General features: G+C 46.5%; 1 protein-coding gene across 6 annotated transcripts in view; it reads left to right on the top strand.

The window, feature by feature from the left end:
* Positions 1-14211, top strand: part of LOC129122652 (uncharacterized) — a 45253-nt gene that overhangs the window by 17930 nt on the left and 13112 nt on the right. For 2 of the 6 annotated variants that reach the window (XM_077181639.1, XM_077181638.1), the window contains exon 2: positions 12524-12642. The exons of the other annotated variants lie outside the window; for them this stretch is intronic. The gene's annotated coding sequence lies outside the window, so the exon portion shown is untranslated. The remainder of the gene's footprint in view (positions 1-12523; positions 12643-14211) is intronic. 6 annotated transcript variants of the gene reach the window in all.

The following is a 14211-nucleotide window of genomic DNA, read 5'->3' as shown; positions in this document are numbered from 1 at the left end:
CAGGGAGCAGCAACTTCCCCTGTGCTCAGGAACAGGTAGTTGAGCTGGATCTGAAAGTTCTGAACTGAGACCCATCTGGCATCAGATGAGCTGGTATCTGCATAGTAACTGGCTGTGTTAAACCATCTCCTACTCTACTCTTTTTTATTTTTCAGTGTTTGGGGAATTTACTCATAGAGCCTCAAGCAAAAAAAAAAAAAAAAAAATTCCAAGTTAAGCAGAGATGGAAATTTTCATGAAGCTGTAGATAAGGCAACCCCTTTGATGATAATACCACAGTTTTATCTGCTCTGATTAAAAGGTTAATTAGATTTAGACCTCTTATGCACAAAGAAAAAATGACAGCATCCTAACAGATTTTAGGAGCTTGCTCAGATGTTGTCTTACAGCTAATCCACTCTGGTCTCTACAGTCCCCTCTTCTGTCACAGCCTGATGCCTCTTTTTTACAGTCTCACCTGCACATTAAACAGCAGCCACAAAGCATTTTGCCACTGGTCCTGCCAGCTGATATGTCCTTTTTAAAGCCTACTCATTGCACCACATGCATTTCTCTTTGCATAGGGAAGTAGTTAGCTTTGAATGTCACCCAGTCCTATGGAGGCAAGTGGGAAGATGGATTATGTTGGCAGCAATCCATCCATCTGTTCATCTGCCAACCCTAATGTTTAGCTTTTCAAGCTCCCAGTTGTCTTAAATAATGCTGACCTACAGGGTCTGGGGTGGGAAATGTCACATGGCTCATTTAGTCTTCCATTTCTTAAGTGGTAATTAAACTTTCTGAGGTGTTATAGATACATGCAGGAATTGTTGATGGACAGTACTTATGAGGTTGAGATTAAATTCTTTTCTGAGATGCTGTGTTGCATGAGACTCTTACCACAATGTTGGCTGCAGTATCTCCACTGTATCTTCTCAGAGTACTCCTTAAAAAGGTGCTTACAAGGGATTCCTGCCTGTTTTCCATGAGGGATTAGATGTCTGCATGGACAGTGTTTCCTTTCTTTTGATTGGTATTGTGAGGTTGTATCAGTAGTGTGGTTTTGCCTCCTTGCCATGCAGCTTTGGGTAGGTGTGTGTACTTTGTGACAACCACAAAGGCTGCAAACACTGGCTGCTGTATTATTTAAAAAAACCTGGCTGGTTGCCTGCAACTCTGCCTTGATGCTCTTGGTTTAGTTTTTAGCACTACTTTGGTAAAATTAATGTGCACGCAAGAACTCTCATCAGCTACTATCATCTATGTATTATTTTTTCCCAGTTGTGAAAAAAATAAAGGTTAACAAGAATGTAGTGACCTTCATTAGGCTCTTGGAATATTTCGCAAAATAGCATGGAAGTAATGATACCAAACTTAGGCTGTAAGAACCCAGAGCTGATTGGGAACTGCCAGCTTTAGACCCTGCAGCAAGTTACTGGCATAAGAAGTGACATGAAGTCTTGTGATTCTGGTTCCAGGGTGGGTCTTCATCACACTTAATGTCATGGAGTCTATATGATGTAGAAATATTTAACACCAGCAGCACATGGAAAAGGAATCTGATTCACTATCCTTCTCCCTCACTCTCTTAGAAAGAGCTGCAAAATTGCTGCATTTATTCTTTTCTTCACCATGTTACATTTGCAAACCTGCACTATGGACTGCACTGTGTGAAGATGCAGCTTGTACAAAGTATCTAGTACATCTGAGCAGATAAAAACATTTTCTTACAGCTGGCTTTAAACAAGGGGCATGTCTGGCCTCTTCTTCCATCACCTTTCACTATAGCGTAGGGTCTGGCAGAAAACCAAAAAGGAAGAGTCCCATGGCATGTTGGTAAGTTAGAATATATAGATGTGGTTAGGAACATCCCAAGAGTACATGTGTTGGTATTAATCAGTCTTAGAATTTCTTAATGATGACTTTAAAACATCTCTAGTAAACCATGACATGATGTGTCTAGGGGAGATGTGTGTGGTGAGAAATCCCACAGATCTCTACTGCCTCCAGTCTGATCTCTCCAAATGCTGTTCCTGTGGGGTCACCTGGGTGTTAATGCCCAGCTGGTGTCAAATACAGCCTAGAGTGATTCTCCTATCTTGAACATATCTGATGTGTTTTTAAGTCTTGATATTGTGATCTCAGAAACCTTTGGTGACCAGCTGTTTAGGGCAAATGACACTTGGAAAGCTGCCCTGTGGAATGTGTGCTCCTCGCAGCATGCTAGGATTTGTGCCTGAAGCCATTTATCCATGTACCTCCAGGTGGAGGAACCCAGAGCTCCAGCCAGTCCAAATGCCATTTCTGCTCAGCCCTAAGCTGCTCTGGGCAGTTCACTGCTCTTGTTTCTCTGCAGTCACAGAACTGTTTTCAGGAAAGTAATAGCTGCAAACGCAGCAGAACAGCAGCTCCCCACAGGCAGAGATCCCATTTCAAGAAGCTTTTACGTTCCTATCACCTTCTGTCTTCCAGTGTAGTAAACCAGTTCCTGTCCTTGCCTGTCCCTACTGGTTTGTGGTGATACCTCCTTTCTTCCATCCACAGCACTCACAGCCCTCCATCCCCTTTCCCTTAGCTGGGGAAAAGGCAGGACACTGCAGCTGGGTCTGTGCTCTCCACCCTGCTAGCAGTAGGTCAAACAGAGCACTTAGATGTGCTAATTGCAAGTCACAACATTTCCTACAGGGAACACATCAGCTGGAGTTTTCTCCAGCCATCAGTGTTCCTAAAGCCTCTTGTATAGACAGGCAGGCAAGAGGAGATAAAAAATCCAAGTAATTTCCATAGCTAATTGAAATGGAGGGGAAGGGAAGAGGTGCAAATCCAACTTGAAAGGGCAGCTTTTGCCTTTGATAATCAACTGGGAAAAATAACTTACTGGAGCATTGAAGAATATGAAACAAAAGTAAATAAATGATGCTGTCAGTCTGATCAAAGGGTTGCTATACAAGAGAGACACTCTGTCAGTGCTGGTCCAGCCTCCGTGTGCTTAGGAACCTTGCCTGGGAAATTTGATCAACAGCTACATGTAATTTAGAGAAAGAAACTGAATTTTCCTCTTGGGATCCGTTCCTGATGTAAAGTGCTTTCAGACTCTGTAGGCCATTAGAACTAGGGATATCAAAAGATGCAAAGGAGAGGGGCAGGGTAATTTTGATTCCAGTTCCTGAGTTCATACGGAGGCAAAGGATCTGAAGACACTGACACATCCATTGAATCTGATCTGCCCTGGGGCAGTACTGGCAAAACTATCCATGTAATGGTATTGCTATAGATAATGCTCCCCTGTGGATATAATTCTTCTGTAATAACAGATCCAAATGAATAAAAACTTTCTGGATTAAGAGTGATCAGGTGATGGCGTGATACCTGGAGTGGTACTACTGTTAGGAATAAAAGGTTCTTTAGTAAATTTGTATGTACTCCTAGACATAAAGCAGAAAAGATGAGAGTCTTTGATAGACAAAAAGCATAGTCTAAAATTTGCTAATCATACTAAAATCTCCATCAAAACAAGGCATCTTGCAGTTCGTGCACTCCTTGTTGGGCATAGATAAATAGCATCTGTAGAGAAATAAGGAGTTCCACTGGAGCTTTATCACTTCTTCATTAATGGGCCACCAACATGAGTTAGGAATGACTTTCCCAGAGAGAAGTGTTATTTTAGGAAGATGGCTCCTGTGCCCCAAATCCCAAGAACACTTGTGCAAAGACCCAATTGTGACTGGAGCCCAGCCTGTCATTTTCAGTGGTCACTCGGTTGGGATGAAAGGTGAAAGGTTGCTCTAAACTGCACATTGCAAAGCAGGAAACCAAGAGAGAGCCCATGACACCACCTTCATAGAGACCACAGTACTGAGCCTCAGCGAAATAGAGCAAAAGACTGCAACAGTGGCTTTTCCATGCTTGAAACAGCTCTGGAGAGGCAGGGGGTTCCCAGTGGCTATCCAGGCAGCTGAATGAAATTGTCACTTGTGATAAGGCATCCTGAGAGCTGGGGGAAATCCTGGCTCTGTGCCCACTGGCACAGGTCCAAGTGATTTCACTGGAGCCAAGATTTTTATTCTGTATGTGAAATGAATTGCCAGGGTGAAGCTGCAAAAGTAATGCCGAGTAATGAAATCCACTTGCAGCACTGCACCTCTGCACCAGAGCCCTGCTGCGAGCAGGAGTGTTTGCACTGACTCTGGGGAACACCGTGCTGTTCTTGTAGGAGGCAGGAGGAGGCAAGAGGTGTGAAGTGCTACTGAATTCATCAATTATGTCACATAACTGCCCATTTGTAGGCAAACTCACTGTTTTGTTGACCCACTTTTTTTTATTTTTTGCTAGCTTTCACAGGATTCCCACCACCACTACAGAGTATCCATCAATATCACCATAGCAACAAGAAGTCATTAATGGTATCCTGCCTATTGACAGTCAGAATCTACAGGGTGCTGATCTGGGTGGTAAGCCATCACCATCAGTTTCAATGAGAAAGGAAAGAGCTCAGGGTCTCTGTGGAATCAATCCTTTCATTCTCCATCCTCTGCATCTCCCCAGAGAAGTCCTGCATTGTGTAATGGCAATAAGGGACATATTTCTTCCCTTAGCAAGTTCTCTGCAGTGTGTGCTTAGGGAACTGCTGCCAGGAAAAGATGGGGCTGGATTTGTTGCACAAGTAGGGATAAATTTGCCTCTCTTGGGTTTGTTTGCACGGGGCTGTGGTTCTGAGAGACACTTTACATTGCAAATAAGCAACTTATCCTGTAAACCTCCAGGGAGTTCAGAGCAAAGCGGGAGGCTTGGGGGCCAGGAAAGGGGAATGGCAGGCTAAACTGTGAGAGGAGATAAAAGACATGTCATATAATTCTGCTAAATGGTGAAGGAAGGGACAGTCTCAGCAGGTGTAAATTAGCATTGACAAGCAATACTGATTTACACCCAGCTCATGGTCTGGTCCACAGTTTAATCAGCTGAAAAGCATCAGCATCTGAAAGGGAGGGGGTTGTTTAGAGAGGCCCGTGGGAGAAGTTGAAAATCTGTGAAAAAGAAGAAAATAAATTCTTTTTGGTAGGTAGGGAAGAGCTTGTGATATTCCTTGGGACTGCTGCAGAGGTGGTGCCTGGCCAGCTGCACCAGCTCCCTGCCAGGATTCCCACTGCCTCATAGTGGGCAACATGCCGTGCTGGACCATCTGAGGATACATCCCTCAGCTGAGACAGGTGGTGGGCACAGTCCTGCCTGGTTTTCTGTAGAGGCACTGCCGAGTGCCTCCAGAGCCAATGGAGCAGGAAGTGTTACTGCCCGTGGTCATCCATGCCCAGCCAGGACTACTGGCACTGCTGTCATCCACATTTCCTCATGGCAAACCTGCCTGCCAGCAGTATGACACAGTGCCTGACAGCTTTGGAATGTAACCAAGCAGGGTGTAGGATGAGATCATACATGTCCCTCACCATCCTCAACACCCTCTTCCTCCCCCCAGATCTCTTTCTGATCTCACTTGTGCTGGCATGGAAGAACTCTGCTCATCCACCTACCCAAAGCTTTGGGGACTGCTGGAGTGGCTTCCAGTGCAAAGTTAGCAAACTGGGATCAACAGAATTAAGTTGTGGGGCTTCTTTCCCCACTAGTGAGATGGGAGCCAAGGTTCATATTGTCTGGTTGGAAAGACTGATGCAGTAAGCCAGTGGTGCATTCAATGTTTAACATTTGTGGCTGTGCTGCAAAAAACGTTTTCCTGGTACAAGGAAGGGAGTAGGAGCTTTGGACGTACAGCTTATTCTTAGAATTAGGGTGTGATTTCTTTCCTGTGCCCTATGCATTGTCAGGATTAGGCTGAGTCTCTTGGGACAATTGTAGAACAAGGAAGAAGGAATACCTTCAGCAACCCTGAGGGAGCCAACTGCATAGGACTGGTTTTGTGTTGTCCTTGAACTGGTGGAAGCAATGTAATAGGGCATGGGAAGTGTTGTTTCTGTGTGCCATGATGGTCTTATATTGCTAGTTCAGCCAGGGGTATTTCCACCCTGAAAGAAATCCAGCATCATGACTCAGGCCCTGCAAATCATGAGATTAAATCATTAGTTAAATGACAATATTAAAAAAGGACTTGATTTTATTTTTCCCAGTGACTTGGCTTTTTACTTCTTGCCAGAAAGTGAATGAAAATGGTGAGTTGAAATGCCAGTTTTCAGTGCACAAAAGATGACAACACTCAGCTTAGGTGAGGGCTCTGTTGATCCTCCTCACATGCTGCAAGGGGAAGGGAGCAGACAGCCCTTTCCTGCTACTGGCTTGTTTTACTTCTCCCTGTCAGTTCTCATACTCAGCTGACCCCTTGTGCCCTGCTTTTTTTGCACTGTCCCTTCTGCCTTCCTCAAACACATGCAGAGAGGATCAAGACAGTTTTAGATGATCTGAGGTGTAGTTCCCCACCTCATCATTTTTCAGCTGCAGACGTGCTCCATCTGTGTTGCTCTTTCCAGAAGGATGTGCTGCTGAGCACAGCTGGAGGCAGAGCACTGGGCTGGCAGTACTGGGCTGCCTCACAAAGGCGTCTGAGTCACTGACTGAGCATATCAGGGCTGGGCTGGGGCACACCTCTGGCAGGGAGCCAGAGGAGAATGGTCTGGAGCTGGCACTGGGAAGTCACAACTGATGCTGGACCCTTTGCTGGGACTGAGCTTCAAGTCAAAGCCTTAACCTTTTCTTCTCCCCTCCTCCCAAGAAATAACAAATTCACTTGTAGCCATATTGGAACCATTTTCTGCAGTTAGTGCTGATGTTACACCTATGCAGAGTGGGAATTTGAAGGAGAAGTGGAGGTGCCAGCTTGTAAAGTGAGCTGACATATGGCTTTATAATTCCCAGATCTCACAGGGGGATGGGTAGGTTTTCCTGGCTCAGGTTTACCTCTGAGAACTGCGTGTGTCTTTGCCAGGTATGGAGCAAGGTCAGAGCCTGTGCTCAGATCCTGTTCCTCGTAAGGCCAATAGTGAGTGATGTGTGTGTGTGCGCCAAGACCAAGGGGGGTGGTGGGCAAGATCTGCTCTGCCTGACCCAAAGGCCTGGGAATGCTTGGTTCATGGTGTCTGCACAGGTCAGGGGAAACCACCTGGGTCCTGAACATCAGCTAACTCAAGCCTGAGCATTGTCTCTGCAGGTTATAACCCTGTGGAGTCCCCCTCCATTCTGTAAGAGGGGAGCAGAGTGGCTCACAGTGCTACAGGCACGGGCAGCATCTGTCAGTCAGATGTACCTGCAGGCTCATAGGTGCTGTGGGTGATCTTCCCTTGAGAAGACTTCATTGCAAATGGAACTTGCTTCTCCTGAGAGGGAGTCATCCAAAGGAGCTTTGTGGTCAGCCAGGGTGTTGAATCACTTAAGGCTCGGCAGATGGTGGATGCTGCCATCTCTTGGGATGCTTCACAGCTGATGATGACAAGCAACTCCAGCTGGGACACTTGATGGGGGTGTCACACTGATGTCTCCTGGAGCATTTGCTACAAAATTGACCTATTCAGCCTTCCTTTGCTGCAAGATAAATGTCAATCCTCTGAAGCTCCAGTCCTTCTGCTGCATCATCAGCAGGACTGTTGGAGCAATATTATCCAAGAGATTGAGTGGTGCATTGGTGAGACAAAAGGAGGTATCCTTTCCCAAAGCAGGGAATCAAGAGGAAACATAAGTCACCTTGGAAGTATGCTACCTGAAATCAGTGTGCTGGAATGCCTGCCCTTGGAGGTAGGCTGGAAGCATCATCTCATCATAGCCTTTTTGAAAGAGGAACAAGGGGAAAACCATGATGGGTGTCAAGAAGGAGAGGCTGCTCAGACTAAGAGAGCAGCCAGAAAAATTCGTCAAAGGCACTGCTGCCAAGTGCACAGGTGTGTGGAACAGTAGGGCTTCTCAGATGAAGCCTTTTATGTCAATAAAAATAGTTCCCAAACAGCTTAAAAATCCTACAGAAAAGGAACCAAGAATACTTAAGTGAGTTGATAAAATTTTGGGAGTAGCTTTTGCGCTGCCTTGAGACTATTTCGGAGTCAATCTGGCCCAAATAGAAACTCACATGAAGATATGGTGATTCCTACACTCTCCCTGTTGGAACCGAGCTGATCCATAGCAGGATGTTCCTATGGTGATCAACAGATACCGTGGCCAGATTCTCCTGTGACACATCTGCCTGGCACATGTGTGCCATTTGGGCTGCTCTGACCAGCCAGCCCTCACTGTGGCCAAGACCAGTTTTTCTGGACAAGTTGTTAACAACAAGTTGTGTTGTATTGAATGCAGTGGGATGGAGGAAGACTTGGAGAAGCATGAAAAAAAAATCCATAAAAGGATTAGGAAAAGAGATGTGAAAGGAGAAAATGACTAGACAATATCACGTGGTGAAGCAAGCAGCTCATAACACAGCAGAATTTAATGCCATTGCCTGTGCTCTCAGCACCCTCTTGACCCTGGGCTGTACTCTGTCTTCAGGGGTTTCCCATGCCAAGCTGTCTCTCAGACTTTGTGGTTCTTTCTTATGCTCAAGGTGAGAACAGAGGGACTATAAGTCAGTGAGCAGACTATAAAGGTTATTGTTTTCCCATTATTACCTGGTTTTGAAATCAATCTGGCAGTTGTTCCTCTTGTTAGCAATCCTGATTTATGCCATGCAGAGGACAATGAAAGCAGTGATAATACTGTAAACTCAGGGAAAGTTATATTTACCCTAGGAAGGAGAAAGAAACCCAGGAAATTGTACTGTGGCTGTACCTCTCCTGCTCCAATTAATAGGCACTATATAAGCTGTGTTCCTGTTTCAGCTTCTACAACAGACAAAAAAACCCCAAGAAATTTAACTACAGTCACCTTATCTTCATCAACCAGTTCCTGCAGCACAGCACTGGTTAAGAGAACAGCTAAGAAAGCAAATACAGCCAAGGCACCTTTCTTTTTCTTGTTAACCTTTAATATTAAAAAAATAAAACATCTGGCATTCTTTCCCTTGAGACTGCTGGTGCTCTGCTAGGCAGCTGAAGTGATGTGCATGACGTGTCAGTAAACAGATCATGCTGTGACCATGAGGTTTGCTGTATCAGATAGCACAAAGCTCACAGCAGTAAAATAGCTTGCTGAAATCCTTTAGCTAGCTCTTTGAAATGTGCTGTTCACATCCCTCTAGCTGGCTGGATCTCTGAAATAAAAGGGAGATTGTAGTCCAGAATAAACCAACCTCTGTTCAGTGCTGCAATTTGCAAAGCCTAATGCAGAGACATTAGAATAAAACCTGAAGGTTAGTGTAATCTCTTATTTCAAGATGGAGTAAGGATCTGCAGCTATTCCCCTCCCTTGGAAGCAGGAGTTTGGTGTGATGGCCATGACTCAGAAGCTCATTTGCTTGTGACTGAAATGTTGTAAATGTGGAAAATGGAAAATGTACCAGACTCATTTGATGTCTCTGATCAAGCAGGAGATGCCAGACAGATGCAAGCTGCTCTCCACCATTTCATGGAACAAATGTCCATGTTTGAGAAGTCTACAGAGTAAATCTTGCTGCAGTGAACTCTGCAAAGCAGCACCAGTAAACCTACTCAGCCCTGTCAGATTTGGTGGCTTCTCTTCCTGAGGCCTTGTGAGGCTGTGTGATCCCTCGTCCTGGTATTCCTGGAGTCCTTGAACATATCTGGTATTCTCCACAGTGTTTTTCATCAGCAATGAGCTACTTACCCAGTGCGTGCCTGCTTCATCCTCCTGACACTTTGTCTCGTGCTTTGCTGGGAAGGTCAGCCAGGCAGAACGGTTCTGATGTGTTTGGGAAGAAATAATTTATCCTTCAAGCTTTAATCCTTGAGAAATAAGTTCTTGGGGGGGATTTTACAGGAAAATTAAGGTTAATGGCAAGTCTCCAAGCAGGCACTTATCAGAGTAGTGGAGAAGTTGATTAAACAGAATCACATGGTAGAAAATAAGCTGAGCACACATTGCCCTTAGTCTTATGCTCACTTAAGGCATGAGGCTCATAACCACTAGAAACTTTTCAGTCCTTGTGCCAGGGAACAGGAAAATGTTTCACAGACAATGTGATTGAGGAGCAATGACGTGCTGCAGCAGCAGCCAACACTAAACTCTGCTTTGCTATTTGGCCTGGAATAAGGGACCATTGGCCTGGAGGATTGCTGCTCTAGAATAAAGCCTGAGCTTTGGGTAAGTGTGGACAGGAGTACCCAGGGGGGTAAACAAAGGAGCATCAATTCACAGTGCTCACACACACTGGAGAGTGACAAAGGATGGGCAACTCAGTGCTTGGTCTAACTGGAGGAGAGCAGAGGATACATTAGGGCTGCTGTGCACCTTTAGGAGAGGGTAAATTAGGACCCAGAGTTGGGTCACCATGTAAGAAATCAGCATTTTCTTCCTTTCTTCCATTGCCTCACACTTCATTGACCTTTGCTAGTCAATGCCTGGAATCACCTGCTGTAGGTATGGCGTGTACTTACAGCTCTGAGGTGATGGGAGGACAAACTTGGAAATTGCTGTGGTTCCCAATGTTTCTTTGTTGGTGACCATATAAGACTGCAACTAAATACTCTGTGTGTGCCAAGTATGTGCTCAGAGGTCATCTCTAGCTTATCAACCAGAAGCATATTAACTTGGTTTGGGTTTTTTCTGTCTCCATCTTGTGCTCTCCTCCAGGAGACTGCCTACAACAGGCTTATGGCCATGGTCCTTGGGAGCTGAGTGTGTAGGCACATGTTTTATATCATGGGGTGTCAATGACCTGACCAATGCAGGCATCTGAGCAGAAACTATGATGCAGTTGCTATATGCCATGGAGCACAAGAACAGGGGAAGGAGGGAGAAGCACTCAGTGTTTCCTGGTTACAAGGCCAGGGAAAAATTACCTAGTGTTTTAGAGAGACCACTGTTTTTCTCCTGCTCCAAGCATCCCTGAGCAGGGGGGGAAGGAGGCTGTGCCTCAGCCAGTCCCCTGTCCAGGTCATGACTCGGGCAGCAGCTGCCTTGGGTGCTCAGTGAAATTAAGCTTAGCTGCCTGACATGCTGTGCAGAGCCCTCAGGGCAGTGACATGGAGGAACAGGCAAGATCACAAGAGTTCAGCTGGAAAGAGATGGTCCTTCCAGGAGTGGAGTGACAGGGAACAAAGGTGCTGCTGCCTGAGCTGGCTGTTACAAGAACTCCACAGCTGCCCTGCAGGTGTTAGGGGGAACAGAACTCACTGATTTCTGAGACTCCCTCTCACTCCAGCCAGGGCACCAGACCCCCTTTCCAACCCACCTGCGAGCTACATCCATGTGCACCTTTGCTCTGAGCTCTCCTGGAAGTATCAGAGGAACTTCCTGTGTCAGAAGTGTTTAAACCAAAAAAATCACTGTTCAGAGAAAGAAAATTCATCCTCGAAGGGTGACAAATATTAAAATTATTTGGGAACAAAATTCCCATCTTTCTGCACTCAATGCAGTAAATTTTGGTTCTTGTCTACATGTCAGCAAACTTTGTGCAGCCTCCTCTGGAAAGTCTCTGTCCCCTGCTGTCTCACAGCCAGCTCTGGCTGTTCTCTGCCTTCTCTGGCTCTTCTGCTCTGCAAACCTTCCTCTGTCTCCCACTCTGTCCCTCACTCTGCCTGCCCCACTGTGCCCAAAGGAGGTTTCTTCCAGCTTCTGCTTCCCTGAAAGTGACTTTTGCCATCTCATGCACATTTTCTGAAAAATTCTGCCCCGACTAAGCAGCAGCAGGTCCCTTCTGCCTGGCAGTGCTTGAGAGCAGTGGCACCTTCCATGGCTGCTGGGGAAACAGGCCTGTGCTGTTCTGCAGTGCAGAGGGGTGCCCTCACCTGCTGGAGGGTTTGAGGCATTCCCCTGAGAAATGGAGGGGTGTAAACCTCCCTGCATGGCCTGTGCTGTGCACTTGAGTGGGCAGGGACAGATTCGCCCCTGACCTCCCATGCCTGGCATCTCTGTAGCTGACCTGCAGGTCACAGAGGGGTCAGCTCTATGAGCCCAGACAGTGAGCTTCCACCTGAAGGAGGGCAAAAATCAATTGTCTTCCCAATGCTGCCCATCTCTGGGTGAATGGAGCACCCACAGACAGATCCCACCCTGTTGTTTCTGTGCCTCTGCTTCCTTGCTCTTCTCCCGACTGCTTCTGTCCCTGCCTGTGCCCTTTCTCCTCTGGCCCCCTTGCTGTCACATGCACACATGCAGAGCCTGCTGAGCCAGTGTCCAGCCCAGGATCCTGCCTCACATGGGCCTTGCTTTCTCTTCAGGCCTTACTCTGTGTAACTCCCTGCCTTGGCCAAGGGCAGCTTTATTCTCTGCTCTCACTGCAGCCAGGGCTGTTTTCTCTTTCTTCTTGTTCTGAAAGCATAGTGCCATAAGTATGTGGTGGCTTTTAATCCTGTGGCTGTGACCTGATCACAGACCAAACTGACAGGGCATGGCATCCTTTATTAACAGCACTTCCTCACAGGAGCCCTCCGGCACTACCAGGAGCCATGCTCTCTGCTCAGTGACTGGCTTTCACATCATATCATTCTTTCTTTCTTGACAGATTATGTTATAACCTATGAGCACAGAAAGTCCTGATCCTCACGTTTCTCTGCTGTCACCTGTGGGCTCCTCCAGAGCCGTGAAGAAGGGGGAGCTCCAGCCCCACCATGAGAAGACCGGGTGAGAAGTGCCTGTGACGTTTTGGGGAACAGCACACTTTGAGAGCTAGTTTTAATTTTTATTTTTAGCAGTAATGAAGGATGCAAATTATGCTCTGCATTCAGTGGTGAACTACAGGAGCAGTTCTGCCTTCCCTCTCTGGGATGAGATTAGACATAATTTCATTAATGCAGGGAAAATATGCTAATTTGAGCCACTCTAAGCAAGGGATGAATCAACTTCAAGATTATCTTCCAGGCAATACAGTACCTCAGAGTTCCCCTCAGATAGATGTCTGTTGGTGCATCACATGGCTAGGTGCTTGTGGTGCCTTCAGGGAGTAACAAACCTCTTCATTCCCCTCCTGATCAAGGTGGCTGTGCCGCCTGAATAGTTGGCCACATGTGAGGAATCCAGCTGCACTACAGAACAGCCTGGGCTGTAACTGGTTCTGTCTTGATTTATCAAGACCTCTTCCTGTGTGTTCAGCCTGGTTGGTTCTTGCCTGGCTTATTATTAAAGACTCATGCCCCACCATCCCAGCTCTATCTTGCCCTTACAAATCTCAGGCTAACCCCACATCCCCTGCCCAATCTCACTCCATTTTACATATGGCACTTACTCATTCCCTTTGCCTCTGATTGCCAAGGAAGGGAGTAGACTAGATTGTGACAGACACTGATGTCTTGTGTGACTGCTGGAAAGTCCATGAGGCCTAAATCCCTTAAAGAAATCTAGAGTCTCTCCATTCAGTATAAGGAGGCTCTGACCACTTCCAGCAAGGACTTAGCCACTCAGCCTTCATCCTGCTGGCCCAAACTGGATTTTAGGGATTAAATTCTCCACTCTGAACATGTGATTCAGTCACTTAGATTTCCTGGGCCTTACAGTGCTGAACACAGCTCATAGGAGGAGCCTTGAAAAGCACAGCTTTGTCTTTTGGGGCCTCCACTGAGCTGTCGTGGGAGGGTGATCTTTTGAGCCTGTGGCTAAGGAGTCAGGAGGGTGCATTTGTCAAAGTCTGTAAGAGACCTTTGTCTCTGCACTGGAAAGGCCTTGGCAATCCTTGGCTTCCATATGCAGTCAATAAACCATATGTATCTTCCTTGTGAAGGGTGAATCGAGCAATAAGGGGCTGCAATGTGACTGTCAGGCACAAAACCACCAGCTGTCAGCCTTCTTCTTCCTCCTTGCTACTTGAGTCTTCAAGGAGACCACAGTTATGTCATCCTTTCCCAGCCCCAGCATTCCCCTTAACTCATACACTCTTGTCTGCACCCCATTTGAGGGAAAGGACCTCACTATCTCTTATAAACCTGCCATCTCCATAGTGAGTAATGTGAGCCTGCAGCAAGCACTTCTGAGCATTTGTCTCTAGAGCTGAGCATTGTTATTGTGAGGGAGTTGCTGAGGGTAGGTAGGATAAACTTCTCCAAATTCAGACAGGTAGTGTAAGGCCACTGTTGGCTTGGCTGGAGAAGAAAAAGCTTCCCTGCCTCAAGCCCCACAGCTCATCACCCAGTTATTCTGCTCTGCTCCTCCCAAGCTGTTGGTGTTGGATTCTGCATAGCCTGGAAGCAGACCTGCTGC

This window comes from Agelaius phoeniceus, chromosome 7 (assembly GCF_051311805.1).
Source record: "Agelaius phoeniceus isolate bAgePho1 chromosome 7, bAgePho1.hap1, whole genome shotgun sequence".
In the NCBI taxonomy this organism is placed as follows: domain Eukaryota; kingdom Metazoa; phylum Chordata; class Aves; order Passeriformes; family Icteridae; genus Agelaius; species Agelaius phoeniceus.
The sequence above is the reverse complement of the archived record's forward strand: the minus strand, read 5'-3'. Positions and strand labels throughout refer to the sequence as shown.